This window comes from Haliotis asinina, chromosome 6, assembly GCF_037392515.1.
Source record: "Haliotis asinina isolate JCU_RB_2024 chromosome 6, JCU_Hal_asi_v2, whole genome shotgun sequence".
In the NCBI taxonomy this organism is placed as follows: domain Eukaryota; kingdom Metazoa; phylum Mollusca; class Gastropoda; order Lepetellida; family Haliotidae; genus Haliotis; species Haliotis asinina.
In genome coordinates this window covers 2,369,026-2,381,148 of record NC_090285.1, presented here as the reverse complement: position 1 = coordinate 2,381,148, position 12,123 = coordinate 2,369,026, and the positions used below count along the sequence as shown (strand labels likewise).

General features: G+C 41.0%; 10 non-coding genes across 10 annotated transcripts; 5 read left to right on the top strand and 5 right to left on the bottom strand.

Annotated features, from left to right (window-relative positions):
* Positions 1 to 7,141: 7,141 nt before the first annotated feature.
* Trnag-gcc (transfer RNA glycine (anticodon GCC)) lies at positions 7,142 to 7,212 on the bottom strand. Its single transcript has one exon. It is a non-coding gene; the product is annotated as a tRNA-Gly (tRNA).
* Positions 7,213 to 7,529: 317 nt separating this feature from the next.
* On the top strand, positions 7,530 to 7,601 carry Trnag-ucc (transfer RNA glycine (anticodon UCC)). The gene has a single exon. It is a non-coding gene; the product is annotated as a tRNA-Gly (tRNA).
* Positions 7,602 to 8,456: 855 nt separating this feature from the next.
* Trnag-ucc (transfer RNA glycine (anticodon UCC)) lies at positions 8,457 to 8,528 on the top strand. The gene has a single exon. It is a non-coding gene; the product is annotated as a tRNA-Gly (tRNA).
* A 484-nt stretch (positions 8,529 to 9,012) lies between these two features.
* Trnag-gcc (transfer RNA glycine (anticodon GCC)) lies at positions 9,013 to 9,083 on the bottom strand. The gene has a single exon. It is a non-coding gene; the product is annotated as a tRNA-Gly (tRNA).
* Positions 9,084 to 9,400: 317 nt separating this feature from the next.
* Trnag-ucc (transfer RNA glycine (anticodon UCC)) lies at positions 9,401 to 9,472 on the top strand. Its single transcript has one exon. It is a non-coding gene; the product is annotated as a tRNA-Gly (tRNA).
* Positions 9,473 to 9,956: 484 nt separating this feature from the next.
* On the bottom strand, positions 9,957 to 10,027 carry Trnag-gcc (transfer RNA glycine (anticodon GCC)). The gene has a single exon. It is a non-coding gene; the product is annotated as a tRNA-Gly (tRNA).
* Positions 10,028 to 10,344: 317 nt separating this feature from the next.
* Trnag-ucc (transfer RNA glycine (anticodon UCC)) lies at positions 10,345 to 10,416 on the top strand. Its single transcript has one exon. It is a non-coding gene; the product is annotated as a tRNA-Gly (tRNA).
* Positions 10,417 to 10,900: 484 nt separating this feature from the next.
* On the bottom strand, positions 10,901 to 10,971 carry Trnag-gcc (transfer RNA glycine (anticodon GCC)). The gene has a single exon. It is a non-coding gene; the product is annotated as a tRNA-Gly (tRNA).
* A 317-nt stretch (positions 10,972 to 11,288) lies between these two features.
* Positions 11,289 to 11,360, top strand: Trnag-ucc (transfer RNA glycine (anticodon UCC)). Its single transcript has one exon. It is a non-coding gene; the product is annotated as a tRNA-Gly (tRNA).
* Positions 11,361 to 11,844: 484 nt separating this feature from the next.
* On the bottom strand, positions 11,845 to 11,915 carry Trnag-gcc (transfer RNA glycine (anticodon GCC)). The gene has a single exon. It is a non-coding gene; the product is annotated as a tRNA-Gly (tRNA).
* Between the last annotated feature and the right edge of the window lie 208 nt (positions 11,916 to 12,123).

Here is a 12,123-nt window from a genome sequence, read left to right as displayed (position 1 = left end):
GCAGACACAGGTACAAATGGTAAATGGGCTACCTGGCAGACAGAGGTGGAAAGGGTTTACTAGCCAAACCTGAGAGTTTTCAGATTTAGCATCTCAACCGCAGAATCCACACTCCTTTGGAGCTCACACACACACACACACACACACACACACACACACACACACGCACACACACACACACAGAGATACATATATATACATATATAAATATATAAAGAGAATGCAAGTCCCATTGTTTTACACCTATATCCTTGAATTTGTGAAGAAGCTTATTTTGACGGAAAACTTGATTTCATTTATCCATATTCCTGTGTGTTCAAACATGGTTCAACAAGTTCAGTCCTGGTGCAGGGAATTAAGGATACCAACTCAGAGACGGGGTTCCATCACAAGGGGAAACCTGGCACTGAGAATTCACGGACAGTAAAACGCAGTTGTGTCCAGGTTGAAGGGACCTTCGTAAATACTTCGGTTAATTATAGGTTGGACACATCCACGAAATAGGGATTAAATAGGGAGTAAACAGGGACTCCTGTCACAAAGCTCTAAGGTCATCGTAAATCACAAAGGTAACCTTAGTACAAACTGATGTATATGAAGGGGAAAATGATGTATTTGAACTGCAATCTTGTGTACTGGAAGGTTACACAGCACAAACGGACAGCTTCAACACCGACGGTGAAACAACAGAGATACAAGGTATCTCCGGAATATGTAAACGACAAAATTATATAGATGTATTTAAAAGTATAAAGTTATGGTGATATGTCGTTATTTTCACCTTGTAAACGTGTACTATCTAGGTCTAGATAAAAGTGTCCAAGCGCGTAGTTGACCAGACAGCCGAGCACACGTAACAGAGAGCGAGTTCCAGTTTGATACTCTTTTTCAGGGTCGCAGTGTGCCTCTTCTGAAAATGTCAACATAGCTGACGAAAACTCGGCGTCTGAGACTGGCGAAAAAAACGTAGCAGAAAAATATACCATGGTAAATGTTTCAAGGACGAGATACCTGATTTTTAAACTGATACCTACGGGTTGTTTGTTCGTCTTCTTCAGCCACGTCGAATTCAAATTCAAATATCTAACGCTGCCAACCGATGCGTTTTTCCTCATTGGTTCACCGACGGTGATGCCAGCTGACAGCTGTAAGTCACCGTAGATGTAACGCTCACTCGTACATTCAGTGTTATGGTCATGTATGTTCACGCAAACAGCACATATTACCTTGTCCTTAGTGGGTAAATGAGTTTAGTTTTACGCCGCTTTTAGCAATATCTAGCAATATGTTTTCATCCTACACATCCATGTCAGGTAAAATGGCCGACTTCGTGTCTCTCAGAAAGAGAACGTTATTCGAGTGTAGTTTGGGAGTAAAGTACGTCCGAAAGCTACTGGCGGTTGCAGTGCACTTGAAACTGAACTGGAAGACAATGTTTATTGTTGCACACCCAGAAGCAATTAATATAGAATTACCCAAGCAGAGAATTCGCTCGTAAAATCACTGGGTAATGGTTTAAGTGTCAACAGTGATGTGTGTGATGACACACCTGTAGTAAATGACAAAGCTGTTACGTCATTCAGGAGCGAAGGAATGATAGAAGTACTTTATTCGGATGACATCGTTGAGGTCTTCGACAAATTCCTGGGACTAACTGGGAAGATGGAAACAAGTACACGTTGGTAAAGTTTCTTACAGGAATTCGTAGCCTTCCCTTTAACGTAAAATTTAAAACACAGGGAGGATTTGACGTTTTCAGTTCTCCATAACGATTAGGTGAAGGTATGTCGTCATTGTCTTCCTGATCACAATGAACAAGGAATTGGCCGAACATTGTGTGCTGGACCTGCGGATCCAAAGGCCATGTCCAGTACAACTGTCGTGTTCCCAAAGGCCATGTCCAGTACAACTGTCGTGTTCCCAAAGGTCATGTCCAGTACAACTGTCGTGTTCCCAAAGGCCATGTCCAGTACAACTGTCGTGTTCCCAAAGGCCATGTCCAGTAAAACTGTCGTGTTCCCAAAGGCCATGTCCAGTAAAACTCTCGTGTTCCCAAAGGCCATGTCCAGTACAACTGTCGTGTTCCCAAAGGCCATGTCCAGTACAACTGTCGTGTTCCCAAAGGCCATGTCCAGTACAACTGTCGTGTTCCCTAATGCCATGTCCAGTACAACTGTCGTGTTCCCAAAGGCCATGTCCAGTACAACTGTCGTGTTCCCAAAGGCCATGTCCAGTACAACTGTCGTGTTCCCAAAGGCCATGTCCAGTACAACTGTCGTGTTCCCAAAGGCCATGTCCAGTACAACTGTCGTGTTCCCAAAGGCCATGTCCAGTACAACTGTCGTGTTCCCAAAGGCCATGTCCAGTACAACTGTCGTGTTCCCAAAGGCCATGTCCAGTACAACTGTCGTGTTCCCTAATGCCACACATGCAAACGTAAAAGTAAGGACTGCACCCGTTTCGGCCATGATGATATGTCAGAAGAAATTGATGATAATCGTCAAGAAAGTGATTTTGAAAATGAGGAGGACCTGAGTGACTTGTATTTTCATGTGGTCGAATGTTCGGCAAATGGCACTGTAACTGCCACTGAGCAAGACACTGTGGAATTTACAGAAGACGTTTCTGTGTCACAGTTGGACGTCTTTGTCATTTTACTGAAAATGATTGATAGAAGCACACATGTTGTCAAGTGCAGGAGCGATACCAAACAAATTGTATCTCCTTGTGATAGTACTATCACAGATGATGTCACAAGCACGCTTCTAAACTTGATAAGACAAGCTGATCAGGAACCATATCACAATTATAGATGTAGATGATCATGGTGTCATGGTAGTCCCCACAGGAAACAAACATTTGTGGTCCGTGAAAATCATACCTTACAATTCAACAATTTTGGTATCACAAAATTTTAAACACCAAATTAACATGGTAACTGGGGATTCTGAGGGCAGATTATTAAAAGCGGATTGACGCGGGTGGTAAAATATGTTACCTACTGAACGTATATGCTCCTAATGGTCGAGATGAAAGGTTATCATTTTACGAAGAACTGGAACATTGGTTGAAGCAAATAATATGTTTGTGGGAGGGGATTTTAATGATATACTAGATCATGCGTTGGACAACGGGATAAACAGCAAAACATTTAATTTTGAAAGCAGCGATGACTTCCGCCATGGAGATGTTTGGAGACATAAAATTATGATAAAAAGGAAATTCTCTAGAATCCAAAGTGTAAATGCTGTTTAGAAACAGTCCTGGCTTGATGTTTTTCTTTTGTCGAGACATATTTTAAACAATACCATATGACGTTATATCAATACTGCAAGATAAGTGATCACAACATTGTGGTACTTAAAAACTTTAAGTGACATCGAAAGAGGTCCAGGAATTTGGATTTTTAAATCACCTTTCGAAGATCTTTATTCCTTAAATTTCAGCCATTTTTTTTAGGAAGAAACCGATTGTACACATGAATCAGAACCGCTATCAGGATAGCTTGAAATATCAATTGAAAAAGTTTTCAAAATATTATTCAAGTAAACAAAGTTAAGATAGCAAAGACTGGTCATTACAAAACTCAAAATGAATTCCGAAATGAATACAACAAACTAGCTGCTATACCTGCTTATGAATCTTCACAAGAAGAAAGGAAACTGGAAGATCCTGATAATATTTTACTTGTAGGGGTGCTATCTTGAGATCAAGGGCTACGCTTTAGTCAGATCGATGCACTTTTTGAATTTGGAAAAATCCAAACAACAAGGTAACTTGATCAAAGAGCTTATTGCTGAAGACGCAACACTGAACGACGAAGGCATTGTAAGCACAGCAAAATCTCTCAATGAAACGTTTTACACAGATGAAGGACTTGATTATTACAAGGAACGGGAAGTGGTAAATATGATACACAAAGCTATTAATGTTGAACAAAAAGATTTTTGTGATCTTCCCATTTCTATGAAACAAATGACAGATGCACTGAAAGGTATGAAACTTAACAAAACTTCAGGCCCTGATGGTTTGACTGTTGAATTTTTACCTGACGTTTTTGGAGATTTTATGTCCTCTTTTATATCAAGTCAGTCTGAGTATATTTGAAGAAAAGGAATTATCTCGTTCTATGAAAGCCAGCGTCATTAGTTTTTTCGATGAAAAAGAAATGTTGTAAAAGGATATCAGATGTTATAGACGTATTTCACTAATCAATGTTGGTTGTAAAATAATATCCGCACAATGCTGTCATGAAGACTGAAGTCAGTAATGTCAGATATTATGCCCCCTTAACAAACATGCTTTGTACCTGAGAGAGACATTGCACACACTTTTTCTTTGAGACATGTAATTGATATTGTTGATCATGAAGGTATGTGTCTTATTTATTAAAATAGATCAAGAGACACTCTTTGACAGAGTTTCAGAGAAATACATGATAGATGTTTTGTATGAATTCATGTTTGGGGAAGAATTTTATCACTTGGATTAAAATTTTATTTTCTGACATTAAAAGTACTGTCAAGTGTAAAGGACATTTATGTCTATATTTCAAATTATCACGTGGAGTAGTAGGCGGATGAGCCCAATCATTTATCCGAACAAATAAATTAAATGATAAAATGCAACCTTCTCATTAAAGACATCAGAGTCAACAACACTTCATCTTAAATATATCAACATGCTGATGACACCGCATCACTGTCTCAGATGTGAATTCTGTTATTGCATCATTTCACACAGTTAACCTTATGACTGCCATGGAACTAGCGCCAAAATCAACATTGAAAAATCAGTAATTTTGTTATAGGGCAACACTAAATTTCGTGATTGTGTAATCCAAATCACAGTTACAGTTAAAAGAGACTGTATAGAAATACTGGGCATTTTCTTTAGTATGGTTAAAATGTGTGAAACATTAAATTGGGAAAAGAAAATATTAAAAATCCTAACACTATCAAATTCATGGATTCGTAGACAGCTTACTTTACAATGCACAACTATTGGAATAAATGTACTCTTATCGCTATCCTCATACAATTATCTCCAGGGTTTTTAACGTGAACCATAGCATGTTTCTTCTTAAAATACTCAGGCAATAGTAAGTACTTTCCACCTCTCAATGGTACATAGTTTGCTATATCCAGGTAAACCATGTTAATCTTATCAACAACCCAACCAGACCCCCTGCTAGTGTAATGTTCTGGTGTTTCTCGAATTTTCTCAAATGATCTGTCTATAGAAGAGTTGATAGAGTCAGGTTGCGTTGTAACTTCTTGATTACCTCTGAAGTAAACATTGGTGTATGCAGTTGCTTCAATTCATTCACTGTAAACATGTTTCATGCACAGCGATTATGTTATATGTGAAACACTTCTCTAAATGCTTGATTGTGTAATCTTTTACTGTACCCGTTATCAGCACGGGCTTGCGGGATAGAAATTCACATTTAGACTTTTATCCTGTAATTAATATACCATGACAACACACATAGACGATTTTATTGCCGCTTGTGAAAAAGCAATTGAAAATAATACTTTAACTGACTTGTTAACGTTTGATTGGGATAGGGTAAAAACAAGGCATGATACAAGTTATGTAAAAATTCATTTCGAAAATAAACTACTTAGACTTAGGTTCAAAAATGAAATTCAAGCAAACAGAAGTTTACCAAAGGAGGCCAGGCCTTATGGTTTAACTATTTCAATAACAAAAACACACATAATACCAGATTCAGAAGAAAGTCCACGTGAGTCTTCATTATTTAAAGCTATTTCATCTGTTTCTAGGGTGATCAAAAACGAAATTACAAAAAAATGTCATAGATCAAACTTTATATTTTCCACACAAAGAAAAAAATACTGATTTACCACGGAATAGAATAAAAATTTATAACCTTCAACTTTTCACACAAGTTCAAACAACTGTTTAAAATGTTAAAAATGGCACCCCTTTAGATAATCCTATTCTAAGACTTAAAATACATGAATTGCCAAATTCCTCTCAATTTGCTGATTGGATAAAATTATACGATAAAAGTAGACCAACTATAATAAATGGTAAAATATCTGGTTATTTTCTATTAAGGGAAAATCATAAAGACCATGATCAGAATAATATTCATAGACTTCTTCTTAAAGGATCAAAATAATCAGGGATGCTTGATGTTATTTCTTTATATATTAAAAATACTGGTACTTCACTTGGTGTTAATTTACATACTGCGATTGTAGAAAAGGGTGAAGATAAACATAAAGATAATTTCTTTAATTACTAAATGATGAAACAGAAGAGAAGGTCACTGATAATGAATGTTTAAACTGTTCTTATATGTATTATGAGTTATATAGGATGATCCAGAACCACTCATAGTGCCTTTTTAGCAGTAATCGTAAACTTTTACATGGAAGATTAAAAGTGGTCTTGTTATGGGGTTTATCAATCAAGATGGGTGAGGGAAGGGTAGGTTACTATATTAGGGATTATACAGGTCGAGACAGAACAACCATTATATATACTGCCCATTCTTCAGTTAAAGAAGACAGCTGGCAAGGAGGAAGTGTTCAGCTGACGTGTCCATTTACTCCATATGGATGCAAATGCAGTGTCCTCTTCATTTCAATACAATTTGTTATCAGTGCTTCGTAGATTGTAGACCCTCGTTGCATAAGACAGAAATACATTTCAAAAGCCCAATTTCATTCAGTTTGTGACGTAAGCCGTCTCATTTAGTGGCGTGCCTCGAAGCGTGGCCAATCAATCAGCAAATTTCATTAAGATGCCTATTCAACAAAGCTTAGCATGGTCAGCGTCGGTGGTGTAAAGGTTACGTAGAACTGACGGTATTACTGCTTCATTGACAGCCTGACACCGATTGGTGTGGGACAATGCTAAAAGCTGCACAACATTCCGTCCTTACATCGACTTCAAATGGAGTCATGTAAATGGACACGTTCTCTCATTCCAACCTTCTGATATCTATAGAAAGACTCACCTGTGACCTCACAATGGCCTGACGTCACAGAAACGTGACATCACTGACAACAATCACATTGCGTCACAGACTAGGTGTTCTTACCAGGAGACAAGCGTTTGGAGGCCGCTTTTTCAACCCCTAGAGGCGCAAAAAAACAAAAGAGTGTGCATCGACCGGGAATCGAACCCGGGTCACCCGCGTGGCAGGCGAGTATTCTACCACTAGACCACCGATGCTTCACACTAACTGTGCCTTTTCTTAGCTTCCCATTCTTAAGTTAAAGAAGACAGCTGGCAAGGAGGAAGTGTTCAGCTGACGTGTCCATTTACTCCATATGGATGCAAATGCAGTGTACTCTTCATTTCAATACAATTTGTTATCAGTGCTTCGTAGATTGTAGACCCTCGTTGCATAAGACAGAAATACATTTCAAAAGCCCAATTTCATTCAGTTTGTGACGTAAGCCGTCTCATTTAGTGGCGTGCCTCGAGGCGTGGCCAATCAATCAGCAAATTTCATTAAGATGCCTATTCAACAAAGCTTAGCATGGTCAGCGTCGGTGGTGTAAAGGTTAGCATGGTTGCCTTCCAAGCAGTCGATCCGGGTTCGATTCCCGGCCGACGCATCTTTTTACTCCTGCAGGAACATAGGTGGAGAAACGTCGAGTTCATCTGTGACTGAAGAAAGTACAAATGACATACTCCATGACTATACATCATGTTGATATGTATAATTTGCTGTGGACACTTTCTGTTATCTCAGCCATGCTGTGAAGTGACATATTGTGTGTAATCCAACGTAGAACTGACGGTATTACTGCTTCATTGACAGCCTGACACCGATTGGTGTGGGACAATGCTAAAAGCTGCACAACACTCCGTCCTTACATCGACTTCAAATGGAGTCATGTAAATGGACACGTTCTCTCATTCCAACCTTCTGATATCTATAGAAAGACTCACCTGTGACCTCACAATGGCCTGACGTCACAGAAACGTGACATCACTGACAACAATCACATTGCGTCACAGACTAGGTGTTCTTACCAGGAGACAAGCGTTTGGAGGCCGCTTTTTCAACCCCTAGAAGCGCAAAAAAACAAAAGAATCGAACCCGGGTCACCCGCGTGGCAGGCGAGTATTCTACCACTAGACCACCGATGCTTCACACTAACTGTGCCTTTTCTTAGCTTCCCATTCTTAAGTTAAAGAAGACAGCTGGCAAGGAGGAAGTGTTCAGCTGACGTGTCCATTTACTCCATATGGATGCAAATGCAGTGTACTCTTCATTTATATACAATTTGTTATCAGTGCTTCGTAGATTGTAGACCCTCGTTGCATAAGACAGAAATACATTTCAAAAGCCCAATTTCATTCAGTTTGTGACGTAAGCCGTCTCATTTAGTGGCGTGCCTCGAGGCGTGGCCAATCAATCAGCAAATTTCATTAAGATGCCTATTCAACAAAGCTTGGCATGGTCAGCGTCGGTGGTGTAAAGGTTAGCATGGTTGCCTTCCAAGCAGTCGATCCGGGTTCGATTCCCGGCCGACGCATCTTTTTACTCCTGCAGGAACATGGCTGGAGAAACGTCGAGTTCATCTGTGACTGAAGAAAGTACAAATGACATACTCCATGACTATACATCATGTTGATATGTATAATTTGCTGTGGACACTTTCTGTTATCTCAGCCATGCTGTGAAGTGACATATTGTGTGTAATCCAACGTAGAACTGACGGTATTACTGCTTCATTGACAGCCTGACACCGATTGGTGTGGGACAATGCTGAAAGCTGCACAACGTTCCGTCCTTACATCGACTTCAAATGGAGTCATGTAAATGGACACGTTCTCTCATTCCAACCTTCTGATATCTATAGAAAGACTCACCTGTGACCTCACAATGGCCTGACGTCACAGAAACGTGACATCACTGACAACAATCACATTGCGTCACAGACTAGGTGTTCTTACCAGGAGACAAGCGTTTGGAGGCCGCTTTTTCAACCCCTAGAGGCGCAAAAAAACAAAAGAGTGTGCATCGACCGGGAATCGAACCCGGGTCACCCGCGTGGCAGGCGAGTATTCTACCACTAGACCACCGATGCTTCACACTAACTGTGCCTTTTCTTAGCTTCCCATTCTTAAGTTAAAGAAGACAGCTGGCAAGGAGGAAGTGTTCAGCTGACGTGTCCATTTACTCCATATGGATGCAAATGCAGTGTACTCTTCATTTATATACAATTTGTTATCAGTGCTTCGTAGATTGTAGACCCTCGTTGCATAAGACAGAAATACATTTCAAAAGCCCAATTTCATTCAGTTTGTGACGTAAGCCGTCTCATTTAGTGGCGTGCCTCGAGGCGTGGCCAATCAATCAGCAAATTTCATTAAGATGCCTATTCAACAAAGCTTAGCATGGTCAGCGTCGGTGGTGTAAAGGTTAGCATGGTTGCCTTCCAAGCAGTCGATCCGGGTTCGATTCCCGGCCGACGCATCTTTTTACTCCTGCAGGAACATGGCTGGAGAAACGTCGAGTTCATCTGTGACTGAAGAAAGTACAAATGACATACTCCATGACTATACATCATGTTGATATGTATAATTTGCTGTGGACACTTTCTGTTATCTCAGCCATGCTGTGAAGTGACATATTGTGTGTAATCCAACGTAGAACTGACGGTTTTACTGCTTCATTGACAGCCTGACACCGATTGGTGTGGGACAATGCTGAAAGCTGCACAACGTTCCGTCCTTACATCGACTTCAAATGGAGTCATGTAAATGGACACGTTCTCTCATTCCAACCTTCTGATATCTATAGAAAGACTCACCTGTGACCTCACAATGGCCTGACGTCACAGAAACGTGACATCACTGACAACAATCACATTGCGTCACAGACTAGGTGTTCTTACCAGGAGACAAGCGTTTGGAGGCCGCTTTTTCAACCCCTAGAGGCGCAAAAAAACAAAAGAGTGTGCATCGACCGGGAATCGAACCCGGGTCACCCGCGTGGCAGGCGAGTATTCTACCACTAGACCACCGATGCTTCACACTAACTGTGCCTTTTCTTAGCTTCCCATTCTTAAGTTAAAGAAGACAGCTGGCAAGGAGGAAGTGTTCAGCTGACGTGTCCATTTACTCCATATGGATGCAAATGCAGTGTACTCTTCATTTATATACAATTTGTTATCAGTGCTTCGTAGATTGTAGACCCTCGTTGCATAAGACAGAAATACATTTCAAAAGCCCAATTTCATTCAGTTTGTGACGTAAGCCGTCTCATTTAGTGGCGTGCCTCGAGGCGTGGCCAATCAATCAGCAAATTTCATTAAGATGCCTATTCAACAAAGCTTAGCATGGTCAGCGTCGGTGATGTAAAGGTTAGCATGGTTGCCTTCCAAGCAGTCGATCCGGGTTCGATTCCCGGCCGACGCATCTTTTTACTTCTGCAGGAACATGGCTGGAGAAACGTCGAGTTCATCTGTGACTGAAGAAAGTACAAATGACATACTCCATGACTATACATCATGTTGATATGTATAATTTGCTGTGGACACTTTCTGTTATCTCAGCCATGCTGTGAAGTGAAATATTGTGTGTAATCCAACGTAGAACTGACGGTATTACTGCTTCATTGACAGCCTGACACCGATTGGTGTGGGACAATGCTAAAAGCTGCACAACACTCCGTCCTTACATCGACTTCAAATGGAGTCATGTAAATGGACACGTTCTCTCATTCCAACCTTCTGATATCTATAGAAAGACTCACCTGTGACCTCACAATGGCCTGACGTCACAGAAACGTGACATCACTGACAACAATCACATTGCGTCACAGACTAGGTGTTCTTACCAGGAGACAAGCGTTTGGAGGCCGCTTTTTCAACCCCTAGAGGCGCAAAAAAACAAAAGAGTGTGCATCGACCGGGAATCGAACCCGGGTCACCCGCGTGGCAGGCGAGTATTCTACCACTAGACCACCGATGCTTCACACTAACTGTGCCTTTTCTTAGCTTCCCATTCTTAAGTTAAAGAAGACAGCTGGCAAGGAGGAAGTGTTCAGCTGACGTGTCCATTTACTCCATATGGATGCAAATGCACTGTACTCTTCATTTATATACAATTTGTTATCAGTGCTTCGTAGATTGTAGACCCTCGTTGCATAAGACAGAAATACATTTCAAAAGCCCAATTTCATTCAGTTTGTGACGTAAGCCGTCTCATTTAGTGGCGTGCCTCGAGGCGTGGCCAATCAATCAGCAAATTTCATTAAGATGCCTATTCAACAAAGCTTGGCATGGTCAGCGTCGGTGGTGTAAAGGTTAGCATGGTTGCCTTCCAAGCAGTCGATCCGGGTTCGATTCCCGGCCGACGCATCTTTTTACTCCTGCAGGAACATGGCTGGAGAAACGTCGAGTTCATCTGTGACTGAAGAAAGTACAAATGACATACTCCATGACTATACATCATGTTGATATGTATAATTTGCTGTGGACACTTTCTGTTATCTCAGCCATGCTGTGAAGTGACATATTGTGTGTAATCCAACGTAGAACTGACGGTATTACTGCTTCATTGACAGCCTGACACCGATTGGTGTGGGACAATGCTGAAAGCTGCACAACGTTCCGTCCTTACATCGACTTCAAATGGAGTCATGTAAATGGACACGTTCTCTCATTCCAACCTTCTGATATCTATAGAAAGACTCACCTGTGACCTCACAATGGCCTGACGTCACAGAAACGTGACATCACTGACAACAATCACATTGCGTCACAGACTAGGTGTTCTTACCAGGAGACAAGCGTTTGGAGGCCGCTTTTTCAACCCCTAGAGGCGCAAAAAAACAAAAGAGTGTGCATCGACCGGGAATCGAACCCGGGTCACCCGCGTGGCAGGCGAGTATTCTACCACTAGACCACCGATGCTTCACACTAACTGTGCCTTTTCTTAGCTTCCCATTCTTAAGTTAAAGAAGACAGCTGGCAAGGAGGAAGTGTTCAGCTGACGTGTCCATTTACTCCATATGGATGCAAATGCAGTGTCCTCTTCATTTATATACAATTTGTTATCAGTGCTTCGTAGATTGTAGACCCTCGTTGCATAAGACAGAAATACATTTCAAAAGCCCAATTT